Raw genomic sequence first — 13,321 nt, 5'->3', positions numbered from 1 at the left:
AAAATGCCTGTGAGTTTAAGTTTGATTCAGGAGAAGGCCAAAAGCCTGTATAATGGTTTAAAAGAGGGAGAGAGCTCCAGAGCTCAACAGCAGAAAAGGAGACCTTCAATGCTAGTCGTGGGTGGTTCCACAGATTCCAGAAGTGTGCCAATCTACATAATGTAAAACTCACAGGGGAAGCGGCTAGTGCAGATGAAGAAGCAGCTGAAGTGTTTCAAAAGGTGGCTACTCTCCAAAACATTGACAGGACAGGCTTTCACTGGAAGAAGATGCCAACGAGGACTTAAATTTCTCGTGATGAGAAGACTGCTCCTGGATTCAAAGCCTCAAAAGACCGTGTAACCCTTCTGCTTGGGGGAAATGCAGAAGGTGATTACAAGTTGAAGCCCTTGCTTGTCTACCACTGTGAAAACCCAAGAGCAATGAGGGGCTACATCAAGTCTCGTCTCCCCATAATTTGGAAGTTGAACAGAAAGCCTGGATGACACGCAGTATTTTCTGTGAATGGTTTGTAGACCATGCTGCCCTTGAATTTAAGGCTTACTACCTACTGAGGACCATGCTAATTAAGGAGACGGCAGGTGAAGGAAAGCCCAGTATAAAGGAGTTTTGGAAGTCCTACAACATCTTGAACAGCATGGAAAATATTGATGCGTTGTGGGGAGAGGTCACTTCGCAATGTATGAATGGTGTTTGGCGCCATGCATGGCCAGATGCTGTCCATAGCTTCATGGGTTTTGATGCCGTTCCTGCTCTCCAGCAAGAAATCTTCAAGTTGGCGAAGGATGTCTGCTTCAAGGAGGTAGAATTATTGGAGTCTCACGCTGAGCAACTGACAAATGAGGAACTGATTGAGCTGGACCAACAACGAATATCCGAAGAAAGTAAGGACGATGATGACGACAATGTAGGGCAGGAAGCCAGGAGTGTGACGACAAAGAATCTCTCCTGTTTCTTTGGATTGCTGGATGATATGACAGAAATCATACAGACCGTTGATCCTTTTCATAAATGGTCTGCCAAAGTCTCCAGGGCTCGCAATGATGCAGTGGTTTGCTACAGAGAGATCTATCGTTCAGAGATTCATGCAGGAGAGCAGACGTTGATAAAATTCTTTTTTAGGACTTCTGCAACTGAAAAGCCAGCCACGGAAAAGCTAGCCCAAGAAAACCCAGCTGCCACCCCCACCTAAGTTAAGCGTAATTGACACTTTTATATTACTGTATTTACTATATTAAAATGTTCTGTGTGTTTCAAAGGTGTTAGTAGGGTTCTACATTACTTTATTCAATGTTTTATGTGTAAAATGTGTACTGTATAACTTGTCATTGTAAAAACGTACACTGTTTAGGCAAAAAGAGCATTGTCGTAGACGAGTGTGGAGACGTGAATGCATCCCCCCCCCCCCCCCTTTTTCATTTATTTCTTATGGGGAAAAATTCCCCAGTATCTGTCATTTCGGTATCATCGCCCTTTTCAAGAATGCAACCTCGACTTATACTGGAGACCCTCTGTAGTTTATTAGAAGGCTTTTGAAGGTCAGCAGCAACAGGAGGCATGGAAGAGCTTGTGTGCTGGTCACTCCTTGTTGGACTGAACATCACATACACTAACACCAGATGGCAGAAATTAGAAACTACGTGATTGCTCTGACTACTAGAACTAGGCAATAGGCCTAGTGTGTGCAGCACTTTCAATTCAACTCAGTGCTGATTTGCAACACTTCTTGCTTAGTCCAGTCCTGGGAGGGACTGACACCAGCCAAGATGGAATTGGTTCATGCTGAAAAAATAAGCATGGTTCAACCAGTCAAAAAATATTATGCACTTGTAGTTGATTTTCAAATATAGACATACTGATTTTATATGTATGTATGATTGTGTGTGTATATGTATATATGTGTGTGTATATAAATAAAAACACATAAGATATTGAACCATGTTCATATATCATATATTGTACTTTTGAATGCCTCCTCTCTACTCTGCCCACTAATCCGTCTCTGCTGGAGCTACTTCTAGTGGTCTGAATCTGAGCAACTTTCAAATAAATGCAATTTAAATAAAAATTTACTGTCATTTACTGTAGCTGGAGGTTCAGGATGGCCATTGCTCAGTCCTGGACTAGCGAGAGCTCTAAGGTCCTGTAGTTTTTGAACCACCAGGGCTGGAAATGGGTTCTTTATACCATTGAAGATCTGGGGATTTGCCCCCTCTGAGGTCGGGCACTTGTTTCTTTCCATAGTTGGTCATGAGTTATTAGGTCTTAAATCCACAACATGGCTATGCCTGGAAAAGGTATTTTAGATGATTCTGTGCAGTTTGTAAAACACAGTAGTTCTCATTTTATAATTCTTCCAGTCTTTGTGCTGTTGGACTCCTCCTGGTGCTTAGGCAGTTTGGTTTTAAGGTGGAAGAATATATAAACAATACCAGGACAATTTTAAAATGTTTTAAAACATTTCTACAATAGTTTCTCTGTAAATTATATAGAATAAAAGAAAAGATTTGATGGGCTTTATGGATTCTTTTTTTTATATGACCTGAGTAGTACACTATTTGCTTTGCAACTTGTTCAGATGTGCTTAACTCCAATTTATGCCCACTTGTACCACATCATCATCATCATCATTCATTCTTTTTCTCTCTCTCCTTCTGCCTTCACACTTAGGCACTTGGACAGGAACAGGAGAGAAGATGAAAAGGGTTGCAATAATACATATTTAACTCACAAGAAAATTCTGATCATAAATGTACTGGCAGAATTGCTGAGCTATGATAATTAAAGTTGTTTGCTTAATTTAAATGAAAAACTAATGTAATGTTCTACTCTAAAAAGTGACTAAAATTGACAGTGTGGCTTTATATGTTCATTATCTTGCTTTGGCACAATTTCAGATTTGCTCAAGAATATGTAAAATAGAAAAGTCAAGATAGCATCTGTAAGCCAAGCTGTGTTTTTTAACCCATAAGAAGTAGACATTATTGTATACTTTTCTGACCATAACCTATTTTAAAATAATAGCGGTTGTCATGAATTCTCTGTGCTTTTTCTGCTTAAGCAAAACAGGAAGGAACTTAAACATGTGTTTAAGATTAAGCATGTGAGCTTTCCCGCTGAAGTCAATGGGACTACCTCAGGTGCTTCAAGTCAGGTACATGCTTAAGTCTTGTCCTGGATAGAGACCTAAGTTGGACTCGTATTTAAGGAGTTTCTTTTATAGTAAACAAAAGAGAGCTCTCTCCCTGTCAAGACACCTGTGCACAATGTAACAGAGACATGAAATGACACCCCTTTAGCTTCACTGCTTATGAATAATAAGTAATGAAATAAATGCCATTTAAAATATATTAAATTTAAAAATGGTTATAAAAATCACAAATATAATAATTTCTCAAACTTGTTGGGAACATCCTATTTCCTTTACAGCAGCATCTTCGAAAATAATCTAACTGGGATCATCCTTAACTTACCTCTCTAAAAATGCCCAAGACAGCGTTATGTCTGTATAATTAACCTTACAGAGGACGGAAGAACTTTGGGAGGCAAATTTTCATATCATAACTTGAAAGCTGCAAATTATGTTTTAAAGAAGCCATGCCCTTTGAAAAAAATTCTTTTCATATCTGAAGAAAATCAAATATATCTAAATTCTACTTTTAATATAAAACAAAAATGCAAAAAATCCTCCAGTGGTTGCTTGAGAAGGAACTAAGTTCGTAGAATAAATTATACTTGTTGTTAAATATATAAATGTTATGGGCCTGATTTCTCCATTGCCATGCATCTTGTGTAGTCATTGACAAATGCCACTAAATGACAGCTGATAGTGTTTTACAACTACTTTTACACTCACTTAACCCCGAGTATAAAATACTCGCATTCTGACTTAGTAGCATTTGATACCCACTTTGCACTGGTGTGAATGACTACACAATGTTCAAGGCAATGGAGAATCAGGCTCAGAAATATATATATATTAATATGCAGCTGCCAATGACAGGCAAAAAGTGAGGACATTAAAAGAATGTAAATCTTTCATGCCAGAGTCTCAAGTAGCATAATAAAAGGCGATAGGGTTCCATTTCTATAGATAAAACAGAGGAAGGGAAATCCAGACTGGGACTGTGGATTTTGTTAATAGCAATCTCAAAGGGGAGTGTAAGACCTACTCAAGAGAGGCAGGGCTCAGAATGCTGGGTGTGTCATTGCTGATAATAGAATTTCAAAGAGCTTTTTAAAATACATTTATGCCTTCTCAACAGTCAGACCTACCTCAAAGGTCTGTCTGTCTTGGATTTTTGGTTTGGGCCTGTGATCCCATACAATTCAGTCTGTTTTAAACTGGGCATCTGCCACCTCTTTGTTTTTGGAACATGTATTATTTCCAATGTGTGTGTTTAATGGAAACTGGTCTTGTCTTTACCAGTGGGTATAGCTATCAGCATTGGTGTTAATGAGCCAATCTCCAGTAAAGAAGACAAAGCAAGAAAGGGAAAAGCAAACAGAGAAATGTCCATTTGTATCAGTGTTAATTAGGCTTGGCAGAATTTGATATTTATTAGCTTTTAATTTTGTTGGATAATATTGGGGTTTATTTATAACCAGTGTGACAAAGTTCCTCCTCTACCTTGGTGGGTTTTGCGCTTATTGGCGGTTTTGCTCGCATTGGAGCTTCACGGCAGCCCTCAGTTTGGCTGTTTTCGTGAACCCACAGTCCAGGTCAACTCCTTCTGTGTCTGACCAGGAGTTGGGAGGTTTGGGGGGAACCCGGGCCCGCCCTCTACCCTGGGTTCTAGCCCAAGGCCCTGTGGAATGCAGCTGTCTAGAGTGCCTCCTGGAACAGCTGTGTGACAGCTACAACTCCCTGGGCTACTTCCCCGTGGCCTCCTCCCAACACCTTCTTTATCCTCACCATAGGACCTTCCTCCTGGTGTCTGATAATGCTTGTACTCCTCAGTCCTCCAACAGTACGCGTTCTCACTTTCAGCTCCTAGTGCCTCTTGCTCCCAGCTCCTCACACGCGCACCACAAACTGAAGTGAGCTCCTTTTTAAACCCAGGTGCCCTGATTAGCCTGATTAATTGATTTTAGCAGCTTCTTGATTGGCTGCAGGTGTTCTAATCAGCCCGTCTGTCTTAATTGTCTCCAGAAGGTTCCTGATTGTTCTGGAACCTTCCCTGTTACCTTACCAGGGAAAAAGGACCTACTTAACCTGGGGCTAATATATCTGCCTTCTATCACTCTCCTGTAGCCATCTGGCCTGACCCTGTCACACCAGTTTTTAGATTTTTATCAATTTGTATTTTCAAAGTAGGACAGTTTTGGGGTTTTTAGTATTTTTTTTTTTTTATTTTTATTGATTTAAATGTTCACGGTTGCTGGAAATCGGGTGGGGGATCAGACATTTGCTTAATGACAGTAAATGTTGAGATTCAAAAACTTAAAGCTTTATAGGCTGTTTAAACATAAATTGTCAACTTCACATGTCAAAATATATAAAGTAAATATCCTTAAATCAACAAATCATATGGTTTGTACTATTTATTCGCTAGTCCACTGGATTTTGACTCAAGTTTTCAAACAACATTATGAACAACATTTTGATTTTGAACATTTTGAACTCAAGTTCTCAAACAACATTTTTCATACTTTTTCTACCTGTGAACTTTGCTTATCGATGGAAATATGTTTGTTGGTTTGTGTGTATGCTGAAATTGATGTTGACTGACATTTACCGATAAAATTTTAAACCTTCCAAGCTTAGTGATGAAGCGTTAGAGCGGTGTGACACATACAGATTCCAAGGTCAGAAAGAGGCCACTGTGATCATCTTGCCTGACCTCTTGTATAACACAGGCCATAGAACTTCTTCTCCAAAATAATTCCCAGAGCATTTTTTTTTTTTTTTAGAGCAACATCCAATCTTGATTTTAAAATTGTCCGTGATGGCAAATCCACCATGACCCTTAGTAAATTGCTCCAATGGTTAATTACCCTCACTATTAAAATTTTATGCCTTACTTCTATTCTGAATTTGTCTGTCTTCAACTTCCAGCTATACTCTACTCTGCACAATGGATATGAGCCTTTATTCATACTGTTGAGATATAATCCGCATCTTAGAACATGTGCAATACATTCTTTTTCATCTTCTTTTGCAGAGCTGCCTTTTTTTCAAGTTGCTAATCTTTTCCACCAAATTTTCTTGACTGTTGGAATTTTTCTGTGATACTTGGGAATATATTGCAGAGGTGCTGGACATCTGCTATTCAGTCCTGTGTTCTACACCCTTTAGCAGGTAAGCTACTGTCATTGCAACACCAATTATTCGCTGTTAAAATGTTTCCACTTCTCAAACAACCCTGCAGAGGGCTCAACTTTGAAATGAAGAGCTGACTGTGCAATATAGAAGTTAAGCAGAATCTCCCACAGCAACTCCACATTGTATTATCTGCCATTGAAGAGCTAGTGCATAACATGGCAGTATCTTGTAATGTTGGAAGTCAGCTCATGTCAATATGTATCTTTCTAGCCTTCTAGCAGTTAAAAATTGCACCAGTAACCTCCCAATTGTGAATCCATTTGCTGCTGAATTAGAGCTAACTCTGTGAAAAAGCAACATAAGTGATTGGTTGAGGCCTTGCACTCTGGGGGGCGCCTCTGCATAAATTCAACTCATGGGCTGAGAAGCCCTATAACATGGAGCTGAAGAGGGAGGCCCTGTAGACCATAAAGCCAATCTTGAGTTGGATTAAAGATTTCAGACACTGTTCACCAATACACGGTTCATTCATGTGCATTGCTAAAACTGTGTCGAAGGGATTAACATTTGGGAATAGGGTTTTCAGGAGGTAGGGTATTTTATGGATTTCTTGAAATAATTTTCAGAGAACACCAGTCATTGGGGGTGGGAGGAGAAAGAAAAGGGGGCGGGAGAGAGTAAGAGAGAGCGCATGTATGTGTGTGACAGAGAGAAATATGCTGCGGTTCCTTACCAATCCTTTTCAGCTTGTTATTTCTTTTAACAATGATACCACATGTAGTTATCCTGATTTTTCTATGCAATTAAATATTGCTCAGACAAAAACTTTCCACTAACCACTTTCAAATGACTTTTCTTCCCAAACCATCTAAGAGATTTTCTCATCACTAAGAAGACCTTAAAGAAAGTTTATCCCACTGATTTGATTGAACTTCATCAGCAAACTATAGGATCTAAATTTTGCATTGGCTTCATTTTTTAAAAATAATGCAGCAGACTTCCCTGAAGGTTCTCACTGTAAAAATATTTAAACATTTTCTTGTAATACATAACCCCATAGGTGATGTTTTATTCTGAATTTATACCAGGCAATAAATGCTGGGGTATTCCTGGTGACGTTTCTCATTCAGATTGTATTCATTCTCTATGTTGTTTAATTCCAATGGTGAGGATTAGATTTCCATATATGAGTCTTATATTGTTATGTTCAATTAAATAATTTAGGGCAGATTGTGACTGCAGGTTTTCCAAGTAAGAGCCTCCTCAATCCCTTGTGCATTCCCCATGAGAACTAGATGCAATCACAGTCTCTGCATTCAGGGAAAAATGATGAAGGTCCACATTGTGTCTGGCCCTTGTGCAGTGGGAGCACTCAAAACCCCTCCCCTTCTTGTAAACCCCGAGCTATAGTAATAGTCCTTGTGTGCTCCTGACTGAAGGACTGCTTCTGGTTACTGCCAATAGCAGTGCTGGCTAAAGGCAGAGTGATGCCTCCAGTCCCCGATACCAGCAGACAGAGCTTGCCAGCTGAGGAGGATTTCCCCCATGCCCAATACAGGGTTGTGGCTTAAAGCCAGAATTTAGCCCCTCAGGCCTGAGAGTCTAACTTAGACTTCTCAGAGTAATAGTAATATTTTGCACGTGTATTGTACCTCTCATGTGAGGATTTCAAGGCTACTGCCAGCCCAGTGGCCCAATGTGAAATGAGTTGGCATTGTGAGTAGCAGACAGATGGAAGTAGACAGAGGTCCATGTCACAGCTGGCGTTTATTGGTAGTCTCAGGTCAAAGACATAATGGGCATGGACCCTCTCACCCTTAGAGGTGATTCCTCCAGACAAGGCTTGAGGCGGGACAGTATTGACAAGCCATTATGGGAAAAGTTGTATTTCTGCTGTCCATGCTGATCCTGTTCTGTGAAAAACCAGAGAACTTTCATGTCCACGTCTGCTAGTCTTTCAACATTCTCCAAAGCTAATATTCACTGTAAAGTTTAAGTAAAAGCAACAGTGATGGCATATATTGGTGCTACCAGAACTCAGTCATTACTGGGTGGACTAAATAGGGACCTGGTCTTGTACTTATCCTCTACCTAGCAGTGATCTCCTTTTGAATGGTTTTACTATGAACAGACCGCCTTTGCATTATTTTGTTTTGAAACTTTTTGCATTTAAAATTGTTCTTTCATGATTAACTGTGAATCTCACAGTAAACAAACTGGCATATAAATGCCATCTATCTCTACCGTAGCATGCGTGAAACTAGTTAATTTATCATGGTTCACAAAAACATTACAGTGATGGACTATCAAGAGGGAACCCTGTTAAAGTGGGACATTATTTGGCAATGTGTGTTAAGTAAATTACCCTGCCGATGTGTTTGTCTAGTAGATGTACCAATAGTTGATGAAAAGACAGACTGCCTCCTGTGAATCCAGGAGTTTACAATCAGTTGTTTTCTTCATTGCAAAGACTGTCATTTCTCTCTTGCTGGCAATACAATAATAGGCCCAGGCATTAAGTGATGCTTGTGATATTAAGTGCAGCATTATAAGAAGATCTTATTTCTTACCCCTGCACATATTTTCATAGTTGTATTTATTATTATTAACTTGTTGTATGGGAGGGCCTCAAAGTCCCAATCAAGATCAGGGTCCCGTGGTGCTAAACATTGTACAGAATACATATCTGAACCAGGCAGGCATTTGTCCAGTGTTAAGCCCAACAGCCCTGCTTTTCTAAGGTTTGTCCTCCATTCTGTAGTGAAACAAAACTGGACGTAGTTTTGAATGGTATCAAATAGGGGACACCCTTTTGTAAAGCGTGCTGCCCCGCCCCTACTAGCATGCATGTGAGGTCACGCTGGTGGGGTCACGTTGTCAGGTGTGGATCCATGCCATTCCCGGAAGTACCAAAATGTCTAGTATTCTGGGGATGTGTGAGTGGCCTCCCTAATAAAAACCTGGTCTCTGTTCCCATTAGCTTACATTCTAAGGTCCTGACCCTTACAAAGACTTACGCATATGCTCAACTTTAAGCAAGTGAGCAATCTCATTTCCTCAATGGGACTATCACGTGCTTAAGGTCAGGCAGGTGCACGACTCTTTGCAGAATAGGGGCCTAATTAGAAACAGGACTGCACCATGTTTCTTCCATTCACAAAGGCAGGAGGAAGGATAGTGTAACAGTAATAAATCATATGCTTGGTTTATATAGCTAACGTAGTGCACAGTTGGATGATTGACATCATTTAATCTCTTATTATTTGATATCCTTCAAATTCCATTTCAAATCCTAACCCCTTGTGCTCCCTTAACATTTCCTCCACCCAGAAAAAGTGACCCTGGACTTACTGCCTTTTTTTATTTTATTATTTGTTTTCCTCCCTTCTGCAGAAATTATACCCAACCAACCTTCTCCTAGGAAGTTCCATAGGGGGGTCCAACCCAAACAGTGCTCCTTGCTGGGGGCTCCAGGGCCATGTGCTCCCAGTGTCCTAAATCTGCAATATGGGTGAGGGAAATTCAGCTAGCCTCCCTCCCCTTACCTCTTTGTGCTGCTGGCAAATCACTGCTGCTGAATCTCTTGAAATAGCAACTAAATATCTACCTACTTGAAATACCAGTTCAACCTGTTGACCAAAAAACCACCCCAAAGACAAAACAGTGCTCAACTAAGGTTGGAACAGTTGCATCAGAAAATGATGCGAAACATTAACTGTGTGCATGCCATGACAGGTAAAGATATTGCTGTCATGGTTAGCCGAGCAGAAAAGCAGGCACATAACAGCCATAGGACCCGCATCTGGGTGCTGTGTTTGCTCAGCTTGAAAAAGGGAAGCAGGATTTGAGATGCTGAAATTTAACACAAGAAGTTTTTAACTGCCTCTTTCAAAACAGGCATCTCACGTCACTGAACTGAATTGCCATTCCATCCAGCAGCCTCCCAGACACACTCTCTGGCTCTTTAGAACCCTTTTGGTATGACTATCCTGCAGCTGGGGATGAGATTTCCGACTTGGGTAGGCGTTCCTGCACTAGCTTTGATTGAGCTAGTGCACTAAAAATAGCAGTGTAGTGGTGGCTACGTGGGCAACAGCACAGGTTTGCCACCCAAGTATAATTCCACCCAGCCCCCTGTACTCAGATGGCTAGCCCTCATGCTGCCCATTTAGTGATGGCTACATTGCTATTATTAGCACACTGGCTCGATCAAAGCTAGCGTGGGTATGTCTACGCAAATTGGAAATTATACCTCTGACTGCAGAGTAGTTGTACCCTTTAGGTGCTGTGTAACCACCAGGAATGGGCAGATAAAGAGTGTTCTTCAACATCATTCCAATTTGTCTCAATTTACCTTATTCATTTCTTCTCAAATACTAACTACAAAGCAAGGAGAGAAAAGTAGTATGACTTCCACATTTTTCTCCAACTTCATACAGGATCTGTACAAGCAACTTTTGTAGGGTTAGGGACTATATAAAGAAGGACAAATTGAGGCACAGAAGGGTTAAATAATTTGCCCAGAGTCAAAAAACAAGTCACCAGTAGTGCCAACCCCAAACCTTCAAAAGTCATATTGGGGCTCAAAAAGTCATGAGATTGATTTGAAAAATCACAAGATTTAAAAACAAACAAACAATTGGGTTCTTTTAATTTGCCTTCTGGAAAATTCCTAGCCAGTTCTGCAATGTTTTAAATTGCTAAAAAGTTTGAAATGGGAGGTTTTCTGTTAAAAGTGTGTGGTGGGGAAAGGATGGTGTTACGGTAAAACAAATGTTTCAGCTTTCAACTTTGCTCATGTGGAATAAGTTTGGTGGTTTGATTTGAGATTTGTATGTCACTTTCAAATGGCATGTTAATTTTTTGTACTAAATAAAATAAAGAAAATCAAATAGAGGAGCATGAATCAAAATCCTGGATCTGAATTTTGAGGAAGGGAGCAACTGAAATCTACATTTGAAAGCATACAGCTGAATTCTACAAATGGCCTCTTGGCTTTATTACAGACTAAGCTATAAATTCATATCGAACTTGGAGTGTTTCTTTCTGAGCCAATCTCTAAAATATGTGAGTAATCAAATAAACGTGATCTAAAGACGTTTAACATTTGGGGGATTATTTGAGGGTGTGTTGCATTTTGCTTTTAGATTTATTTCACTTTATAAGTCATCCCTTCTCCACCCTACTCATCTCTTCAGGCTGTGCCGTCTCATTGTGTTGACTATACGCAGAAGCTGCAGAATGGGGAGAAGTGATGCTTTTACAGGAATGGAAACATTTTATTTTTAGCAGCTGTACTGGTCAGTCTGACTAAACAGGTTTCCTAAAGGCTGCTGCAAGCTGTAATCTCTTACAGAATCCTAACCACCTGTTGTAAGTTTATATTCAGCTATAATTACAGTTCTTGGTCCTTAGAGTCCCACCTGTCTGGGAGGAATGGAACAGCAACTCAGCATAATTCAGTTGAATTTATCTTGCAAGCAATATTCCCAGCAAAACAGTAAGAATTTTATGGCTGCAGGACTTTTTTAGTCTAAAGCAGGAATGGATTGAGCTCACATGGAATAAATATGAACTGAGCCAAACCACTGCACAGAACTAAAATCAAAACGAAACATGACCCAAGGTTTGGAAAAATATGGTTGCCTCCCTTTTTCTCCCCTTTCACTTTTCTTCTCCCCCCCTCCTTTCCTTTTCCTCTTTTCTTGGCCTAGAAACAGGGATACCAAAATGTCATGAGAGAGGCTGCTGTTTAGGTATGGCTGGCGTCACTAAAATCAGGAAGAACTGAAAATCTTGCCAGAACGCTGACCTCATGTGAATTCCAGTATCAAAGATGTATTCTGGGAGTCCTTACTCAAGCAAAACTCTCATTGATTTCAGTAGGAATTTGACTAAGTAAAGATCACAGGGCTGAGACCATTTTCAGATAAGCTTAGGGAACTTATTTGACAAGGATCTCTGAACCTTTTGATGTTTGGCATCGCTAGTCTGAAGCCTGTTGCAGCTTTATGAAATTGGCCGATTCATCTAGCTGTGCTGACTCATCTAGCAAACTGTTTGAAGTGGCCGTGGCTGACGGAGCTTAAATAAGAAAACCAGAATTTAAGAGTAATGCATTTTATTGTGAAGAATTTAGAACAAAGCAATAATGAAATGAAAACAAACATTGACAAACATGCTAGTTTTTCACTGAGGCGCAGGAAGTTCCTGCTAAGTGGAGTTTAAAGGAGGTGGAGCACCCAGCTTGTGAATGTAGGCTCTGAATCATTGGGGTGCTTGCATGGGGTTAGAGTGTAAGTAGTGTCTGCCCTGAGTAGAGGCTAACATGCAGTTGCACCACCTCCAAAGTATAGCAGAGAATGAATACATGACTCAGACATTCTCTGTTCCTCCTCCACTCCCCTCTTGCCCTGATGTGGGGGGGGGGGGGGGGGGGGGGGGGCACTCACTCCCCTTTTTGGAGCAGTTTACTCCTCCCTATTCATCTGGCCAGCTATTCTGGCCGAGCAGGAAGGAAGTGGGGCTGAGCCTGTGTTCCACACACTCCCCACCTCTTTTGTGCGGAGCATGAAGCAAGTAGCGCCTACTCTGGTCACTGCATCCAGAATCACAATCTGAGCAGGGGCATGTGGGGGGCTTCCAGAGCACAGCAGTCCTTTGACACCTAAGCAGCTGGAGAGTTTGAAACTTGCTCCACTAGAAGGAACAGCTGTGCTTTGACTCTGCAGCCTTCTCTTACCCATGCCATTAGGTCACTTTGACTGAAGAAGCTGTTTTTTTAGGAGCCATCATAGGCTTTTAGGTTGGTTCTTAAATTTCAATGTGTTTAAAAAATAAAATGATAAAGGCAGTTATTTCAAAAGCAAATAAAAGACCAATTGCTTCCAAAAAGTGTAAATATTTACAACAAAATTAAATGACTGGTTTGATGTAATATGTGGTTTCATTTACTAGAAGAGGTCAGGCTGAAGTCATCACCGGTGTGACTTCATTGGCTTCAGTGCACTTTGGGCCTGAAATTTGGTCGGTCTTAAAACTGTTATTTGGTGATTA

The 13,321-nt window shown here is 40.5% G+C and overlaps 1 protein-coding gene across 4 annotated transcripts in view; it reads left to right on the top strand.

Moving 5' to 3' along the window:
• The window catches only part of PRR5 (proline rich 5), a 129,126-nt gene that overhangs the window by 31,516 nt on the left and 84,289 nt on the right, over window positions 1-13,321 (top strand). For 3 of the 4 annotated variants that reach the window (XM_037914667.2, XM_037914674.2, XM_043537882.1), the window contains exon 2: window positions 6,165-6,301. The exons of the other annotated variant lie outside the window; for it this stretch is intronic. The gene's annotated coding sequence lies outside the window, so the exon portion shown is untranslated. The remainder of the gene's footprint in view (window positions 1-6,164; window positions 6,302-13,321) is intronic. 4 annotated transcript variants of the gene reach the window in all.

This window comes from Chelonia mydas, chromosome 1, assembly GCF_015237465.2.
Source record: "Chelonia mydas isolate rCheMyd1 chromosome 1, rCheMyd1.pri.v2, whole genome shotgun sequence".
In the NCBI taxonomy this organism is placed as follows: domain Eukaryota; kingdom Metazoa; phylum Chordata; order Testudines; family Cheloniidae; genus Chelonia; species Chelonia mydas.
Note: the sequence above shows the minus strand (reverse complement) of the source record. Positions and strands in the feature narration are given on the sequence as shown.